At 36.6% G+C, this 21011-nt stretch overlaps 1 protein-coding gene across 1 annotated transcript in view; it reads right to left on the reverse strand.

Moving 5' to 3' along the window:
• The window catches only part of nectin3a (nectin cell adhesion molecule 3a), a 50325-nt gene that overhangs the window by 14124 nt on the left and 15190 nt on the right, over positions 1–21011 (reverse strand). The window lies entirely within an intron of this gene.

The raw sequence follows: 21011 nt of genomic DNA on the forward strand, positions 1-21011 counted from the left end.
GTAGTATGAAGCAGCGCAAGGCCAAGTGATGTTTGAGCTGAACAAGGCCGCTGGAGCGATTGCTAATGAGAGACGAGCATGACACGGCTCGAGAGCAGAGGAGCTTTTATTATGCCGCAGTCGCCGCTTCCGCTTCATCCTGTTAAGCGTATGTGGTGTAACGCAGCACTGTTTATCATATTAGATACATTTGAGTGCATTGAAAATTATGTTATAACGTTACTCTGTGCGTTTACTTGGCGGCTGCTGCGAGACACTTGTTACACACTGCAGTAAGCTAGATCGATATTAGAATATCATATTAATAAATGCTGGATGGCTTGTGTTGATAAATGGCATGCAATTAATTTAAAAACGTATTATATGATGGACAAAATGCTGTTACTAAAAATAAAGCTCCAGATTTTTAATGATTTTTTCCCCTGATTAATAAAAACCTTGTTTCCAAGTCTCCATTACTAATCAAATAATGTCATGTTTGAACTAGAAACAACAGCTTGGGCCATTTCTTATAAGCTATGTATTAACAAGGAGGTAGCATGATACAGTTCAACCAAATTTATTTATTTACTCCACCAACACAAATAGTTCCAAACAAAGTCAAAACCACAGTGTCTTCGAACAACACACAGAAGTGGTGCTTCATTCCTGAATGAATCTGTGTTTTGAAATATATTTGTTGAATGATTCAGTGATTCGTACATACTACACCTACTAACTGTAATTTGCAAAAAGAGTCATCGAAAAGTGCCCACCACTAATGCACAAACTGACAGTCTGTCTAGAACAAACACAGACAAGTGGAGTGACACAAACCAGTGTTATATTGACACTCTTGATTCAAGAACTGAAACTATGAACTTTGTATAAATAATGCAAAGCAGTTTAAAAGCATCTCACAGAAACCTTTATATATTACACTGTGAATCAGTTTAAAATGTTATATGCGCTTAAACAGTTCCATCTGTCTAATCTTGCTGACATCACTTCCATCAGGAGAACCTTTGAAAGGTCATAACTAAAGTACAGTAGTAGGAGATCCAGTAAGGCAGATAATGAGGGCTCGTGTTTTCCCCAGCCTTAATTACGCCCCATGCGGGAGGCCTTCCTTCTCAACTGCAGCAGGCTGGGAGTGCTGTGCCACACAGCCCGTGCTTCACATTGATAATGAGCACCATACAGACCCCCGCGTCACGCCGCGGGATGCTCCGACTGTCCTCTCCGTTAACCGTCTGAGCACCTTGTCTAATAAAAGTCGCTGGAACAAGATGAAAAACACAAACAGCCAATTTGGGAGTTCTTTTACTGTTTAATGGGACTCTTTAATCTGCGTCTCTGCCCTTTGCATGTTTATTTGAACACGATGGAGTTATTTGCTGATACATGTAAACATGATATTCTGGTGAGCTAGCAGTTAACATTACAATGGCAGAGATTGATTAAAAAAAGGTGCTGGGAAGAGGAGTCCATCAGGGGTTCATTTGATATCAAAGTCAAGAGTTTTGTTAGCTTTAAAGCTATCAATGTGCTAATGCACTTCTAAATGACTGCACAGTTGTTTGTCCAAATAAATGCCTCTAAATGCTTCTGCAGAAAAATCTCAAGAATGTGTACATCCACAAGTTTTGGGTCGGTAAGATATTGTTTTTGTAAGAAGTCTTTTATGGTTTTCTAGTTTTAAACTTGCTGGATAAAAGTGTTAACTTAAAAAAACAAAAAACAAACAAAAAAAAAAACTTACTGACCCCAAACTTTTAATGATACTGTAAAAAGTTATTTTTGTTGTGATCAAAAAATTACCATAAAAGCCTAATGTATTAAATGAAACATAAAAACAATATAATATAATATAATATAAAAATACAGACACACACACACACACACACACACACATATACATATATATATATATAAATAAACTTTTGTTAGAATCGATTAATCACGATATATAATATATGATATAATATAATTAGTTTTGTCGATTAATCGCGATAAATTGCATCTAACATAGAAGTTTGTTTACGTAATATGTGTGTACTGTATATATTTTATTAAATATATATATATATATATATATATATATATATATATATATATATATATATATATATATATATATATATATATATTATGTAAATGTGTGTATTTATACATGTACAGTATCTCACAGAAGTAAGTACACCCCTCACAGTTTTGTAGTGAGTGTACAGCTTGTATAACAGTATAAATTTGCTGTCCCCACAAAATTACTCAACACACAGACATTAATGTCTAAACCGCTGGCCACAAAAGTGAGTACAAAATGTCCAAATTGGGCCCAAAGTTTCAATAATTTGTCTGGGCACCATTATTTTCCAACATTGCTTTAACCCTCACCTGGTTTCCACCAGTCAAGTCAAGTCAAGTCAAATTTATTTATATAGCGCTTTTACAATTGGTAATTGTTTCAAAGCAGCTGTACATATTAGAAGCACAGAAAAAAGGGAAGTTGTTAAAAATAAGCTGTACAAACAAGCGTGGTAATATGTAACATATACAAGATGGTGCTACATTAAGCCAATGTCACCACACAAGCTTGACACCATCTGAACCAAATAAGTTTACCTTGGTCTCATCAAACCACAGGACAAGGTTCCAGTAATCCATGTCCTTAGTCTGCTTGTCTTCAGCAAACTGTTTGCAGGCTTTCTTGTGCATCATCTTTAGAAGAGGCTTCCTTCTGGGACGACAGCCATGCAGATCAATTTGATGCAGTGTGCGGCGTATGGTCTGAGCACTGACTGGTTGACCCTCCACCCCTTCAACCTCTGCAGCAATGCTGGCAGCACTCATACGTCTATTTCCCAAACACAACCTCTGGATATGACGCTGAGCACAAGCACTCAACTTCTTTGGTCGACCATGGCGAGGCCTGTTCTGAGTGGAACCTGAGGAATCTGAGTGGAAGTTTCAGGGTCTTGGCAATCTTCTTATAGCCTACGCAATCTTTATGTAGAGCAGCAATTCTTTTTTTCAGATCCTCAGAGAGTTCTTTGCCATGAGGTGTCATGTTGAACTTCCAGTGACCAGTATGAGAGAGTGAGAGCGATAACACCAAATTTAACACACCTGCTCCCCATTCACACCTGACACCTTGTAACACTAACAAGTCACATGACACAGAGGAGAGAAAATGGCTAAATTAGCCCAATTTGGACATTTTCAGTTAGGGGTGTGCTCACTTTTGTGGCCAGCGGTTTAGACATTAATGACTGTGTGTTGAGTTATTTTGAGGGGACAGCAAATTTACACTGTCATACAAGCTGTACACTCACAACTTTACATCGTAGCAAAGTGTCATTTCTTCAGTGTTGTCACATGAAAAGATATAAAATATTTACAAAAATGTGAGGGGTGTACTCACTTCTGTGAGATACTGTATATATGTATGTGTATATACAGACACACACACATATAATATATATACACACACACACACACATATTATAATAAACTTGTTAGATTCGATTAAGCACTAAATATAATATAATATAATATAATATAATATAATATAATATAATATAATATAATATAATATAATATAATATAATATAATATAATATAATATAATATAATATAAAATATAATATAATATAATATAAAGGTTCATACTCTATTCATTTTTGATATGTCAGGCTTTACAGGGTTAAAAATAATACTAGAACAGTACGAATTGCAAATCACTGTACTGTAGAAAGCATTTGTGACATGCTGTTGATTACCAGAGAGAATAATTTTCACTCATCCCTGAGTTTGCAAAAAGAAGAGAAAAAAGGAAATGGAAAATGCATGATGCACAACAATGCAATTATGAGGAAAGTCAAAGAAGAAGGTGTACTGGAGGGTTTAAAAACAGAATTAATTTTTCTGTTAAATCATTTACATGAATTCTTCCATTAAAGGGGACCTATTATGCCCCATTTTACAAGATGTAAAATAAGTCTCTGATGTCCCCAGAGTGTGTATGTGAAGTTTTAGCTCAAAATACCCCACAGATAATTTTTTATAGCATGTTAAAATTGCCACTTTTTGGGGTTGAGCAAAAACATGCTGTTTCAGTGTGTGCCCTTTAAATGCAAATGAGCTGCTGCGCTCGGCCTAAGAGGGCGGAGCTTCAAGAGCTGATTCTTCAATGTCAGGATTCAGTCAAGACGCACTATATTGTCAGAAACTGTGAATATGTGCTGCATGGAGATAGAACAGGTATAGTTTAGTTTAATTACGGTTATAATTTATTTTTTCTTCTTGTTTTTATCCACTATATTAGTACAAGCCTGTTGTATCGGACCCCGTTCGACTTTACCGATGAGTTTTATGATGTTTATTGTACTTCACACAAAAGATGAAGCGTCCGTTTTCACTCTAGAAATCACTGTAAGTGCTTAATAAAACACAGTGCATGTGTGCATTAAAATGTTATCCATAAACTCTCTCTCCCTTGCATTATCATCAACATACACAGCGAATTACACTAACTAACAGTAAACAAATATATAAAGACTTATGCCTTTTACGGATATAAAGTTTACCAGTTTATTAAGCACCTCCCGAAATCAACTCAGATGAACTGTAATAAAGTGCTCTCACCTTCATTACTGCCGTATCCAGTATCACTCTGGAGACTGTATGCTGGATCACGAAGAGTTTACTGATCCATCCTTGAGTAACACATTTTTAGCACAACTTCTGTTTTGTATTGTCCCTTTGTATTGACATTCGTTCACAAAGCAGTCCGGTGTGAAATGATTCACGCAGACATAAATGAATTTCGGTAGAGTTGAGGGAGCATTTACTTTGAAAACAAAATTAATCCACCTCGTCTTCAGCGGCTCAGATTTCAGGAGTAAATGGAGAGAGCTACAGTATGTGGATTAATCCATCCAGCAACAGAACACCTAAAATGCTTGGGAGACATTCTCGTCAGTGCAGCAATGGCGGACTGTTTACAACTGGCTGGGAACTTGCTCAGGGTGGTTCTATGTTAAAATGGCAGTGTTGGTCAACATTTGTGGGCGGGGCCTGTGGCTAATGTGACATCACTCTGCCAAGGATCTGAAAACGGCTTGTTCTGAGACACTACTTATGATTTATGGGAATTGAAAAAAAAAGGAGTGGTTGGATTTTTATCATTATAGGGTGGTTGTGTACACACACTGCCAACACACATTTATGTCCAAATAGGTCCCCTTTAAAAATGTTGATATTTAAGCTGTAAAGCTATCTCTAGTGGATGAACTTATGGTTCTGCATTGCTTCATGTAAACACAGCTTTACAGATACGTTACTTCCATTCCATGTGCTATCTTGGTATCCTCCCTAGTAAGTCACTAAGCTTGTTGAAAGATGAGAAATATCACAAAATTTGATCATTTGAAGAAACAAAGCCAATTGGGTCCAAAACAACACTGGATCTTTTGTGTTCCACAGAAGAGAGAAAGTCATGCAGCTTTGGAACAATATAAGGGTGAGTAAATGATGACAGAAGTTTCAATTTTGGGTGAACTCTTCCTTTAACGGTCAATTTTGGTTAGTAAACAACAGCACACTGCCTCATGCAAAAAATCATGGTGTTCTGAAAACAAAACAAATGAACATGTTTCCATGAAGATCACTGGAAAACATAGAAAAATTATAGGCTACAGAATAAGGAGCTGTGCAAAACAGCTTTCTGAGAGAAACACCGGGCAGTGAAAATAAAAATCTCCTCAGTCATTAAAGCCCGCAAATTGCTGCATTTCAGATGGAAAAATTGTTAATCGAGACACTAAGCTTTTCTTATGGCAGTTAATGCTGCTTGTACAAATGGCTGCACTAAGAACTATTCATACCATCAAAACACAAGGTAAAACCCATACTATTTAAAATACATAGAATGGGTGTACGAGACCATATCATAAAAAGTGGGTCTATGGAGGCAATAAATAGTGGCTGAAATTTTGAAAACTTGGCAGCTGCATACTAGTGGTAAACCTCTGCTATTATATCTTGCCTGTATGGGTGCAGGCTCTCCTTCTGCCTGTTCCCCTACCCACCCTGTAATTGCAAGAATACCACCACACACACAAAGACAGAGAGGAGAGGGTGTGTGTGAGAGAGAGAGAGAGTGAGAGAGACAGAGTACACTGCAATCTGGCTGACTGCTTGAATATCAAATTTGCTGAGACCAGAGGATCACCCATTTCAATTCACATTGAGATCGTTAAAGAGTCATTTACGTCAATCAGAAAACAGAGAGCAGGGTGCGCCAGTTTACCTGCAAGACCCAAGGGGACTGTTCTGTTCACTAAAAAATGATCATCATTGTCATCATTTACTCACCCTCATTTCATTCATAACCCGTTTGACTTTCTTCTGTGGAATATTTGTCCTTTCAATGAATGTCAGTGAGGACCAATGTTGACTTTCAATGTATAGAAAAAAACAGTGTAAACATTCTGGGCTTTTCAAACTGTGCTTAACCCCAGGTTATCGTCGTTCTTAACTCTACTTTTAACCCCGGGTAAAGGAACGTTTCACACTTGTAATTTAGATTACAAGAGCAGGGTTAGCACCACTTTTGCAGTGTAAACCCTGCATTGCGTTGCTAAAATTGTACAATGTGAAACGATGTGGTGTTAGAATGTTACAGTCAAGTTAGATGCTTAGCAACAGACAACCAATCACATACTCATATTCACATGCTTTAGACTGTCATGGAAACACTGCGCATTGTATATAAACAGTAAATTCTGCATTTGAGAGGAAAAATGTCAAATGCTGACAGAAAACGTGAAAATTTGAGTGAAGAAGAGATAGTTTAAACAGTATAAACTCGATAGTACAGTCTGCAATACAAGGGCAATGCTAGAACTATGTAAACAGGTCACGTGATGCATTCATCCAATCAATGACACTGACACCGCAAATATGCAAATAAGAACAATAACCCAGGGTTTAGGAATGTACAATGTGAAATGTCAGTTTACAAATACCCAGGATTAATTGTTAACCCCGGGTAAATTATGAGCAGTGTGAAACATGAAGAAAGATAACCCAGGATTCCATTTAGAATGACCCAGGGTTATTCAAGTGTGAAAAGCCCTTTTGTAAAACAACATATTTTGAAAATTAACTGGTTTGTCTTATCATGAATCACTACGGTACACCTATAATAAGCATTTATATTCGGACCATTTTAGACCACGCAGGACGGCAACTGCTGCAGAGTAGCCCAGTACCTGTGTGACTCGTCTTATATATATATATAAACCTACATGCGTGAGGATTCTGTCCTTTTTAGGGTCTCGTCTTCCTGTTTGTGGTTCGGTTACATGTCTTTGGTCCGTGTTGCGTTCATATATCATTCGAACCGCACCAGAGTTTGTTTGGAAGCAGACAGAGACCCATATTTCAGCGGTCTCGGTCCGCTTGTTTGGTGCACACCAGGGTTCGGATGGCAGCGTTCACATATGTTCAAATGAACCGCACTAACCGAGCAATCGCACCAGGGTTCGTTTTAATCGAACCAAACATGACTAGTGTGAACGCACCATAAAATTGCAATTTTCTCAGGATTCACAAATATTTGCAAACATTTGGGATATTGTAAGTACTCAAGTGAACAAAATATATAACATGGGCCTAGTGGTTTTTAGATATTTAACTGCAAAATTCTTACATACTGCACCTTTAAATTCTGAAAATAATCCCCCCATATATAAATATATTTTGAACAAAAAAAAATTGTGAATAAAAACAGAATGCAATGATGTGGAAGTTTCAAATTCCAATATTTTTTTCAGAATAGAACATAGATGACATATCAAATGTTTAAACTGGGAAAATGTATCATTTTAAAAGGAAAAATATGTTGATTTTAAATTTCATGGCATCAACAAAAAAGTTGGGACAAGGCTATGTTTACCACTGTGTGGCATCCTCTCTTCTTTTTATAACAGTCTGCAAATGTCTGGGGACTGAGGAGACAAGTTGCTCAAGTTTGGGAATAGGAATGTTGTCCCATTCTTGTCTAATACAGGCTTCTAGTTGCTCAAGTGTCTTAGGTCTTCTTTGTCACATCTTCCTCTTTATGATGCGGCAAATGTTTTCTATGGGTGAAAGATCTGGACTGCAGGCTGGCCATTTCAGTACCCGGATCCTTCTACTACGCAGCCATGATGTTGTTATTGATGCAGTATGTGGTCTGGCATTGTCATGTTGGAAAATGCAAGGTTTTCCCTGAAAGAGACGACGTCTGGATGGGAGCATATGTTGTTCTACAACTTGGATATACCTTTCAGCATTGATGGTGCCTTTCCAGATGTGTAAGCTGCCCATGCCAAACGCACTCATGCAACCCCATACCATCAGAGATGCAGGCTTCTGAACTGAGCGCTGATAACAACTTGGGTTGTCCTTGTCCTCTTTAGTCCGGATGACATGGCATCCCAGTTTTCCAAAAAGAACTTCAAATTTTGATTTGTCTGACCACAGAACAGTTTTCCACTTTGCCACAGTCCATTTTAAATGAGCCTTGGCCCAGAGAAAACGCCCGCGCTTCTGGATCATGTTTAGATATGGCTTCTTTTTTGACCTATAGAGTTTTAGTCGGCAACAGCGAATGGCACGGTGGATTGTGTTCACCGACAATGTTTTCTGGAAGTATTCCTGAGCCCATGTTGTGATTTCCATTACAGTAGCATTCCTGTATGTGATGCAGTGCCGTCTAAGGGCCCGAAGATCACGGGCATCCAGTATGGTTTTCCGGCCTTGACCCTTACGCACAGAGATTGTTCCAGATTCTCTGAATCTTTGGATGCTATTATGGACTGTAGATGATGATAACTTCAAACTCTTTGCAATTTTTCTCTGAGAAACTCCTTTCTGATATTGCTCCACTATTTTTCACCACAGCATTGGGGGAATTGGTGATCCTCTGCCCATCTTGACTTCTGAGAGACACTGCCACTCTGAGAGGCTCTTTTTATACCCAATCATGTTGCCCATTGACCTAATAAGTTGCAAATTGGTCCTCCAACTGTTCCTTATATGTACATTTAACTTTTCCGGCCTCTTATTGCTACCTGTCCCAACTTTTTTGAAATGTGTAGCAATATTTGGCATGACATTTCAAAATGTCTCACTTTCAACATTTGATATGTTATCTATATTCTATTGTGAATAAAATATAAGTTTATGAGATCTGTAAATTATTGCATTCCTTTTTATTCACAGTTTGTACAATGTCCCAACTTTTTTGGAATCGGGTTTGTATTTGAATATATTAATACCGGCAGTTTCTGATAAAATTCTTCAAACAAAAAATAAAATAAAATAATAAGCAGATTTGTCAGATTACAGACATACCAGAAATATCCTTCTTTATAACCATATAGGTGTTCCTGAAGATTGTGTTGGACAATGAAGGACCTTTGAGTATGTAGAAGTGTTTCTACAAACCAGAACAAATGTAGACAACCAACGACAAATGGTAATGAAGAGGAAATATATTGGGTAAAAACCATTGTCCTGTTCCAGGCTGCAAGGTTTCTAGTTATTTAAATGTCAAACCCTTTCTAAAAAATTAAAGATTTTTTTTTTTTTTTACATGAAGTGGGATTCAACTGAAACTGAGGCTGTTCAGTAAAACACACAAAGAGTTTTACCAAGAGTTATAATGAGCAGTTATAATGAATGGAGCTTAAAACTGTGCTCGACTATCAACAGAACTTTAGATCTGGGAAACTTCAGATGTGGTCTGACTTTTGATGTTGGGATGCCACATCAAAACATAGGTAAGAGCAAGGGGATTTAATGTTCTTAGGATGCATGGCAACATAATTCTTACTCTTGGTCCCCTTTCTGCTTTAATGACAACAGCACTCAAGCTGCATGAATATGTGCAACCTGATGATCATGCTTTCAACTAATAACTGAATACAACTGTATTAATTTATCATTGGAAAATCAGACTCAATTGAGATTTCATATGCAAAGGTTTGGCCTTTTATTTATGATTTATGTTTATGGTTGCCCTGTGTATGTTTGTTGTGTTTAGGGCAGAACAACACACAGTCTGTGCTGTCTCCACTTGACTGCAGTCTGAGCTGTGGGAGCAGCTGTCACCTGTCTACCAGCCAACCCACCACTGACCTCGCAACCCTGCCCTGTCACGTACACACATACATTCTACAAACACATCCAATGGTGCTCATCAGGGAGGATAACGAACACACACTGACAAAAATATCGGCCCCGCAGTCGGCTGCGAAAACAACTCCAAAAACCTATACGCACCAGCGTGATGAAATGTGTGGTATGCTACACAGTTTGGACATACACAAATGGCACATGTTCCATCTAAGCCTGTCTAGAATCTCAGAAAAAGAGTATATTTGAATTATGCCCCCAAACCACCCTGATTAAAGCAGAATTATAGGTTAAGCTCTTCCGACATTAACAATGGGAATTAATTATAGTAACTATTAGGAGTATAACAGTACACAGGAGTCACGGCTCAATACGAGTTTGGTACAACAGGAAAAAGCTACAAATCCCCAATGCTGGGTTTCTTTTCTTTTCTTTTGAATAGACAGTAGTGCAAATTATACTCCTTTAGTGTATTAAGCACTAAGCAGTAAACAGGACACACTCTTGCATTGGTCATATTTTTTTGTATGGCTAATTAAATACAAAAGGTATTTGGTCACAATCAGCTGCAAAACTGAAAAGCATCTTTCGTGTCATAAAAATACAAAATAAATAGAATAATAAAAATAAAACTTGTGCAGAGATTCGTTTTCTTTGGCGCTTGAGTTCATTAGCATGTGGTTATAATGGCGGATGCACAAAGTTCAATATTACGCTTTTTCAAGAAATCAAGGAATTGATTGAAAGATGAGTGAGAAAGGGAAAAACTTCACCTTTCCACAGGGAAATAGCCAGTGAAGCATCATCGGAGGCTTCCCCTTTCCAGGACACACATATTTCCTTACTGGTCTGTAATAGTGACACTTCCACGACACAAATCGGCACAATGCAAAATATTGTATAACAGCGGAAACCACTTAAAGTACTCTCTCGTTTATGCTCATACAGATAAGAGTAAAGCCCCGTTCACACCAAGAACGATAAATATAAAGATAACTATACCGATAAATATATTTGCGTCTACACCAACGAATGATAACGGCCTGTTTATTCTAAGCGCACACACTGCAGTTTCAAAGTGTTTATAACACTTTGTTTTTGCTGTTCTTCTTGCATTTACACAGCTTTAACCAGCAGATGTCCTCCTCACCATGCTATGTTTCAAGTGAATAGCTAGTGTAATCGATCTAATCTAACCAACACGATAACATGAGAATACGTATCAATAGTACGCGTGTGTAATCTCGTAGAATATATACGCCAAAATGAGTTTCGGCGTGCATATGATACGCAGTTTTTCGCATGCATGTGATACGCACTTTATGGCGTTTTTATAACATGCTCGGTAGACTTGGGTAGGATTAGTGGTGTGGGGTTTGTGCATATAATACGCCATTAAGTGTGTATCTATGCAAGCGAAAAACTGTGTATCATATGCTCGCCAACACTCATTTTGGCATTTACATTCCACAAGATTACACACCCTTATTATTGATATGCAGTTTCGTGTGATCGGGCTCAAACTAACAGTAAATTTAGCTGATGAAGTCAATATAGTGGAATAAAAACAATGCCTAGTTTCGCCCTTTTCACAGCAACTTCAAATGAAGAAAGATAATGTTTTCGTCTAGTTTTAGTGCTACATGTAGATAATTGAGGTAATTTTATGTTACAGTGTTTGCTAGCCTGGCATAATGATCTCATTGTTTACACTTCTCACCATTTATTCGGAGGGTATGGACGATTATTTTCCATATATCAATTTTCTTTAAAGTATCCTTGAAAAGGGGGTTTGAATTGTCAAACAGTGGTGTCTTTTTCTGGCCCTCTGCAATTAATTTCTACGCAATGTCAGATCTTATATCTTATATCGTTCTTGGTTCCGAACTGGCCTTAAGACATCATTTGAAACTGTAAAGGGTCTATTTTTATTTGTGTACACTCACAATAAAAACAAAATATTGCGCTTTCCTTTCCGTGAAGTTAGTAGAGCACGTCACAAAAATGAATCGAAACTCAGCGTATAGGCTACTAGCAAGCTCTTGCGTGCCATCCGAACTCTAGTTTTGGTTTGGTGCATAGATTGTCTCTTCTTCTTCTGCTCTTTTTCCTGTTGTGAAGGTCAGCAAACAGCATTGCATTACCACACACGCCCCCTTCAGGATTGGAGTGTGGATTGCCTGTGATTGACTATATTCGTCATCTGACTGTATGCACCGAACCGTGACGTCCATAACGTGACCGTTCAGGTCGAATACATGTACCTTTACACCCCTAGTGACTACATAGTGATTGTAACTATATTCGCCTTATAGATTTCTATTATTTCCTGGCCACAGAAGCACTTAAGCTGCATTTAACCCTGAATACTCCTTTAATGTATGCCGGTAAAGAGTTATTTAAATGCAGTCTTAAGTTCAGAAACAGTAAAGCTATAGATGTCGTGCTCTTTCAGTAGAGATGAACAGATGGCCTCAGCCTAAGATACCTGGATCAAGGCCAGCGAGGCAAATTTGTGTTGTGAATTTGTTGTAAACATGTAAAATGACAGAAATAATAAAACAAAGACTATGAACAAAGTCTTTGATCTGTCATTTAAGTTAATGAAAGGCAATGTAACCATTTAATGGATACAATTACCATCGTTCCCTTTTAAGCATGCAAAGTTTGCTTGAGGATACCATAATCTGGAGGAATCTATCATTACCTCAATTCAGACCTGGCTTAACAATACATAAAACTTCAAAAAGCATCTAGGCCTGGCGAAAGTCATCTGAGGGCCAGCACAGCGCTGCCAATCAGGTTTAAAAAACTCAATAGGAAATGAGAGGTATACTATGACTACATTAAATAAAAAAAATTGGCAAAGGTAACGAGGAACAAATTGAAAGGTCGCTACACAGAATGGAGAAGACGAGTGAGAACAAGAAGGAAATGAGGGGAAACAAATCAGAAATGAATTAATGAAAGAGATATGCTTGGTCTTTGAAGCTTTCTGTGTTTGTTTTTCTCTCTCCTGACATCACTAACTGCTACAAGCTGTTCACGGGGTCCAACTGTATATTCGAGCCATCCACTGCATTCCACTCCTCGTCTCACGCGCCAAAATGCCCCAGCGTGAACCGAGATCCGAACCTGACCTCACCCTCTTGTGAAACATCTTAACTTGATTTCGATGTGGAGAGACTTGTCCCAGAGCCCCTGGTCTTTCTGTCAGGTCACTGGGAGGGAAGGACCGGCTGATGCATCCCCTACTTTCAAATTCCCCAAAAAAGCAGGAAACATATGAGGCCAAACTCCTCTCTTGCACGCAACAGCTTACTCAGATTAAAGATTTTAAAGACCACGGTGATGTGGCGGTATGAGACCAACGAGAGGATTTTAAATGAGGGCTTTGTTAACGTCATAATAGCAGTGGAGATGTGATGAACGTCACCAGAAGTGCTCTATAAAAGATATAAGGATCTTTATGAGAAATCAAACTGAGATTTGAAAACAAATTTTGCCTGAATTCATCAAGTGTATTTCAAAATCTTATTGAAGATTCAAGTGAATTTTAATGGCTTAAAACTGTTCCTCAAACAAAGCTATGAAATGACTCGTGAATAGTACTGCATTAAAAGAAATGTTGCATGGACTGTTTTTATGATGCTTTTGCACTTTCAATGTATTGAAAAAAGTGCAGCATGAATATTCTGCTGAACACATTTTTTCCACATTTAAAAAAGAAAAAACAGTTAAATGTTGTTAATTATTGACAACTAAAACTAAAAAAAATGTCAATTGAAATGAAGCTGAAATAAAATAAATTAAAATAAAAATATTAGATGAAAAACTGAAATTAGAAAGGATGCATTGGCAACTAAATAAAATAAGTTTAAGTACAAAAATAGTAAAAATTTAAATAAAACAAAATTACAAATATTTAAAAAAGTAATAAAAATGACAAAAGCAAAAAACTTATAATATAAAGGCTAATTCAAATTAATAAATACTATCGTAGTATAAATACTATCGTAGTATATAAATAATACTAAAATAACACTGAAATAATACATATTTGGAATAATACATACTAAATAATAAATATTTGGAACAATATGACAGTGAAAAATTGTGACAGATTCTGATTTTGGATTAACTATTACTTTAAAGGTGCCATCGAACGTTTTTTTTACAAGATGTAATATAAGTCTAAGGTGTCCCCTGAATGTGTCTGTGAAGTTGCAGCTCAAAATACCCCATAGATTTTTTTTTGAGGCATAATTAGAAATGCGCCGATTCAGGCTGCGGCCCCTTTAATTGCTCGCGCTCTCCGCCCCCTCCCGAGCTCTCGACTCTATCATTGCATAAACAAAGTTCACACAGCTAATATAACCCTCAAAATGGATCTTTACAAAGTGTTTGTCATGCATACTGCATGCCTACATCGGATTATGTGAGTGTAGTATTTATTTGGATGTTTACATTTGATTCTGAATGAGTTTGAGGCTATATGCTCCATGGCTAATGGCTAATGCTACACTGTTGGAGAGATTTATAAAGAATGAAGTTGTGTTTATGTATTATACAGACTGCAAGTGTTTAAAAATGAAAATAACGACGGCTCTTGTCTCCGTGAATACAGTAAGAAACGATGGTAACTTTAACCACATTTAACAGTACATTAGCAACATGGTAATGAAACATTTAGAAAGACAATTTACAAATATCACTAAAAATATCATGATATCATGGATCATGTCAGTTATTATTGCTCATTGTGTAATGCCTTGAACATGGTATATGCAATATATGATATATGCGTACATATTAATGATCCCGTCTGTTACGTAACAGTCTGTGTTATGTTGAGATTCGCCTGTTCTTCTGAGGTCTTTTAAACAAATGAGATTTACATAAGGAGGAGGAAACAATGGAGTTTGAGACTCACTGTATGTAATTTCCATGTACCGAACTCTTGTTATTTAACTATGTTAAGGTAAATTCAATTTTTTTTTCTAGGGCACCTTTAAATCTTTAAAACGGGTGACACGAGAAGAACCAACAAATAAAAAATGAAGTTTGACTACAAAAAAGCAAAAACAAAGAAATAAACGACTGATTCCGTGGCTGTTGTTAAAGCTGCTAAATACAGACTGAATAAGAGACAGACACACTATTGTTTCAATTTGCAGTCAGTCTTCATTATGGGAGCTTGAGTGAGAGGACAGTGTGAATTCAGTTGAATTGCCTCACCTTTGGTCACACTGCCAATAGTGTAATAATGAATGTCAGAGACTAAAGAGATGTGACATGCAACAGCTGTACTTGACATACCAATGGTAATTAGCTGTGTTTTGTGGCCATGTGCTATGGTCGTTGAGTTTAGTGAGAGCAACAATCTGCTAGGGTCTTACTAGCACAACCATAGCACTCATTTACTGCCAAAAAAGGAAAGGGAAAAAGTTATCATAGTTCATGACCCCTAAAAAGACCTGATTGCTGGACCTATAGACACTACTGTGCAGATTAGAGACAGTACACTCAAGGCTTGTGCAAATGTTGAATGCATTAAGGGTGATTATAATGGGTTCCAAAAGGAAATCATAAATATTTAAATATCTTTGTGGTTAGATGCCTCAAAGAAAACTCTGTCCCAAGAATCTCACTACTCCTCGAGGGAGTAAAACCACTGACTGACAAAAAAAGCTGAAACTGGTTTTGTTCAAAAACAAAATGTTGACAGTGTTTTTTTAGGTAGGTTTAATAGTTTTTAGGTACAGAAATAAAGTAAACAAATTTAAATAGCACTGCATATTCTTCACTGTATAAATTTAATACATATTAATCCTTCTTTATCGTAATAGACTTTATTGTGATTAATCTTCTCATTTGTTGTTGTTGTATACATTTTAATATATTTTGTAAGTTTAAATATGTATTAGATCTGCACTATCTCCTTTACTAAGGCGGGACTCTTATTTTGACAGGGTTTCTCGTCTAGTTCTTCAGAGATATTTTGCAGATTTAAAGTTTGTCCATTTATCAAGCACCCCCCAAAAAGGAATAAGATCTGTATGTATTTATTTACTGTTAGCTGCAATAAGTGTTTTGAGTTATTCGCTGTATGTTGATAGTAATGCAATGGAGAGAGAGTGAGTTTAATGTGCACTTCTTGTGCTCTGTATTGTTTAGCTTTTGTGGTGATTTGTTTGGAGTGAAAACGGACACAATAAACTTAATAAAACATCAGTAAAGGTTCATTCGGATGGGGTCCGCTGCACTAATAACAAGTTACAAAAGTTATTTAGTCAAGAAAAGTGTGCGATCTTTTGTTATTTGATTAACATTAAAGTGCAGACAGCACTAGGATTACGAAACAGACATTATAAAGCTCAGCACCTTCATGCAGTTAATTAATAAACCATCGGTTTGTTATATCGGCCTATAACAGTTATGCCTATGGTTGTAAATTGAGAAAAATATAAACATCTGCATTTTATTTTTTACAATCTATGATCTAGGCAACTCAACTGTTGTGCTTAAATACCTTCGTTTTTGTACTCTTCCTGTTTAATACATAAACCTACACTTTTGATTGAACAAATCAATGTTTCAAGGCCACTTGACCTGTGTTTACTGATATTTGGTAACACATGTTAATCATTCTTTGTTTCATTCATTAATTTCTTTCTTATTAGTCATAAAACAACTGAAAGGAAATACCTTTACTTCCTTGGAAACAAAAACAATTCTCAGAGTGCCAAGAAAGCCTCCAACTTCATTCAAATAAAAAACAAACATTCTGACAGGCCTCCTTCCTCAGACTTCCTGAACATTTCCTTCTTCCTAAGGAACGCTTCCTCTCACTCTCCAAGTCTTTTTTTATCTATCACATCTGATTAAAGATCAGCACTTAAAGGAAAAAAGGAAGCAACAGTGTAGGAGTTAAAGATATTTAGTGAACTGCATATTCTAAGGTATTCCAGAACCCTGTTTCTGGGGGGGTCTTCTTTTCTGGAGAAAGGTTTCGGCTGGACCATTGTGAACTAACGCAAATAAATGTCCAACACCATCAGATAAGGATGCTAGGACAACTGCCAGACACCTATGAGAGGGCAAGAAGACCCCTAGTACCAAGCTCGGAAAGGACAGGAATTCTAAATGGTCCACAACAGTTTATTTTTCCATAACTCTGCCATGGAAACTCACATTTTATGCACTTTATCTCTTTACTTTATTACACTTGTAACTTCCTTGTGTTGAAAACTCTACAAGTTATACATTATCTTACAAATCCTTCAGATTGGTCAGTTGACAAACTCCATAAAATGTACATTTTTTTTATTTACTCAACAATCCTTTTTGATTGTACTTTACTGTTAAGGTGAAACTTCTTAAGGCCCTGATATGCTTGTGAAGTGTTTTTATTTGCTCAGGGGTAAAAAGAAGTTCGAAATACCTTTTGCAGTGGTAAACTGTTAGCGAACATCCCAACTCCACCCAGTGTTTAGATGAATATGTAAATATGTGCTGCACACTTTCCTCTCAATAACAAAATAAACACACAACAAAAATGACAGAGTTAAAGGTACAATTTGTGATATTTTTTTCCGCTAGAGGTCGCTAGAAGCCTATTCAAAACAAAGGCGTAGTTTGATGACGCCAAGTTTTAGAGCGGAAACTTGGGACATGTGGTCTCCATCTCAACGGACGGTGCAAAAGAATAGGGATTGGAGTCTGGAAGAACTCATGTTAGTGGATGTGATTATTAACGTTACTGTAGTATGAAGCAGAGCAGGACCGAGTGTTGCGGAAGCTGAACGAGGAGCTGGAGCGATTGATCAACACACGCCTCACGAGCAGCGGGACTTTTATTATGACACAGTCGCCGGCGCCGCTTCCGCTTTTCCGGTCACGAGTTTTACGGGAGCTGTCCTTGTTGACAGAACCAGCGGCTGATGGTAAACAGTAATTATGTTCCATAAAAAAGTAACACAATCCACCATAAAACGTGCAAGAAGTAAATAAGGAACTGCTTGAAGCAAGCTAGTGGTTTACTGGACGCTAGACACTACTTCCGCATTTGTCCACGGCACTGTTGTCATGTGGTTTCTACGTCAGTAAAGGCGGTAACAAAGGGTAACTGACGTCATTGACAGGTGACTGCACTGCCCCGTGTCACGTTTTAGAATGGGAATTTTCTCATGATTTACAAGTAGTTGAAAACATTAGAGATGTTGTTAGTAATCAGCTGGACAAAATATATAACACTAGCCTAGTGGTTTTTGGATATTTTATTGCAAAAATTTTACATATTGTACCTTTAAATGGTTAGTTCACCCCAAATGAAAATTCTCATTCCAAACCTGTAAGACTTTTGTTTGTCTTCAGAACACAAATGAACATCTTTTTATAAAATCTGAGAGCTTCAAAAAGTTCATAAAGATCACAAAACTAATCCATATGAATTTAGTGGTTTAGTCCAAATTTTCTGAAGCAACTCGATCGCTTTATATGATGAACAGATTGAATTTAGGCTGATCAGCGAACATAAACAGAAGCTCAACTGAACCTGCTTGACTCATGAGAACAAAACCTCTTGTGGAAGCTCAAACATGCTGCGTAACACATGAGAATGAACCTCATTGGTTCTCGCATGTCAAGCAAACATGCTTGAGCTTCCGTTTACCACAACTGATGTGTGAGTTGATAAATGTTTATATGTGAATAAAAGCCTAAATTCTCTTCAGAAAAATTTGACTAAACCTCTCAATTCATATGCATTAATTTTACGATCTCTTTATGAACTTTATGAAGTGTCAAAGTGGTAGTTGTATGTCAATGGAGGGACAGAAATCTCTCAGTTTTCATTAAATGATCTTCATTTGTGTTGTGAAAATCAAAACAAAACAAAAGTCTTACAAGTTTGAAATGACATTAAGGTGAGTAAATGATGACAGAATTTTCATTTTTGGGTGAACTATCCCTTTAAGTCATGTGTGTCCAAAACCCAAAACATATTTGGATGTGCCACGTGTGAGAACCCCTACAGGTGTCGCATGTTGCCGCCCCTTCACGCCAAAATCAAGACCCAAACAATGAAGTCTTTACTGAGACTCTATTGTTTGCAAGAAGCACAATCAAAGCACCACTTGTCATCCTGACTTGTTGACATCTTTTGAAACAAAACAATGCCATTGACATTATCAGAGGGTATTAAACAACTCAAGCTCGAATTACTTATTAGTGGCTGAAAATTCTTCCATACTTGTGTCATTCGTCCTTCTGAGTGAATGAACAGTGGGTAATTTACAGTAGGAGCTGGGTAACAGAGGTTAGAAAAAGGGCCACTGCTCTGCTTCAATAGACAAAAAGAGTGCTTCTGTCTTGCATGCTGGGGACTACATTTAGTTTGAAAGTGAGACTTTAAATTCTTGCATATGGAGTAACAAGGTTCTGTGTGTGTGTGTGTATCTGTCTGTGTGCAGAGTCAGACAGTCGTTCCATTCAGCTTTCACCTGGCAGCTGAAACTGTCATTGTTCCCGGTTAAAAAAGAAAGTTTAAAAAAGTATCATAGTTAAAAGGAAACTATTGAAAAAAAAAAAAAAAGTTTGTCATGTCCGTTTTGCTTAATGTGACAAAATGATATGGAATAGTAGTGCAGTCAACAAACCTGGAACTACTTTATAGCTGTGAAATTTATCAACCAATCAGAATCAAGAAATCTGTATACAGTAGGGATGTGCAACGATTAATTGTGATTAATCGTTTGCAAAATAAAAGTCTGTGTTTACGTAATATATATGTGTGTTCTGTTTATAATAGTTATGTATATATAAATACAGACACATACATGTATATATTTAAGAAAAATGTTAATTTATATATAAAATATTTATATTTACATGTACTATAAAAATATATATATATATATATATATATATGTACTTAAACATGCATATATTTCTTAAATTTATACATGTATGTGTGTGTATTTATATATACATAACTATTATAAACAGAACACACATATATATTACGTAAACACAGACTTTTATTTTGCTAGCGATTAATCACGATTAATCGTTGCACATCCCTAGTATACAGTACAAAAAAAATAATCTAAAAGGTGTAAACGTAATAGAATAATTGTTCTTTAATCTTTACTATAATTGGTTTATTTAAGTCTAATAAGTAAATTGAATATTATACTCTCGGTTACATTACTAAATTCTAAGGCAGATCTTTATATCTCATTGTATCCAATCATACTAAGCTAATAAGCCCATTTCAATTTAAAAGTTTGTTTTAGGCTGAAAGAATCAGTGTCACATGATCCTTCAAGATTTAGTTCACCCAAAAATGAAAATTCTGTCATTAATTTCTCACCCTCATGTCATTCCAAACCTGTAAGACCTTGATCTTCGGAACACAAATTAAGATATTTTTGATAAAATCCGATGGCTCAGTGAGGCCTGCATTGCCAGCAAGACAATTAACACTTTCAGATGTCCAGAAAGCTACTTAAGATGAGGAGCGACATACTTTTTGTGCACCAAAAAACACAAAATAACGGTTTTATTCAACAATATCTAGTGATGGGCGATTTCGAAACACTGCTTCATGAAGCTTCGAAGCTTTACGAATCTTTTGTTTCAAATCAGTGGTTCGGAACAACTGTTTGAAACCTTTTGAACTTTCTATACAAACAACAGTTTGAATAGAAAGTTTCAAACAATCTGTTTATTTTTAAATATTTTGTAACATCATAAATGTATTTACTGTAATTTTGATCAATTTAATGCATCCTTACTGACTAAAAGTATTCATTTCTTTCTTCTTCTACTTCTTCATTTTA

This window comes from Chanodichthys erythropterus, chromosome 17, assembly GCF_024489055.1.
Source record: "Chanodichthys erythropterus isolate Z2021 chromosome 17, ASM2448905v1, whole genome shotgun sequence".
Lineage (NCBI taxonomy): Eukaryota > Metazoa > Chordata > Actinopteri > Cypriniformes > Xenocyprididae > Chanodichthys > Chanodichthys erythropterus.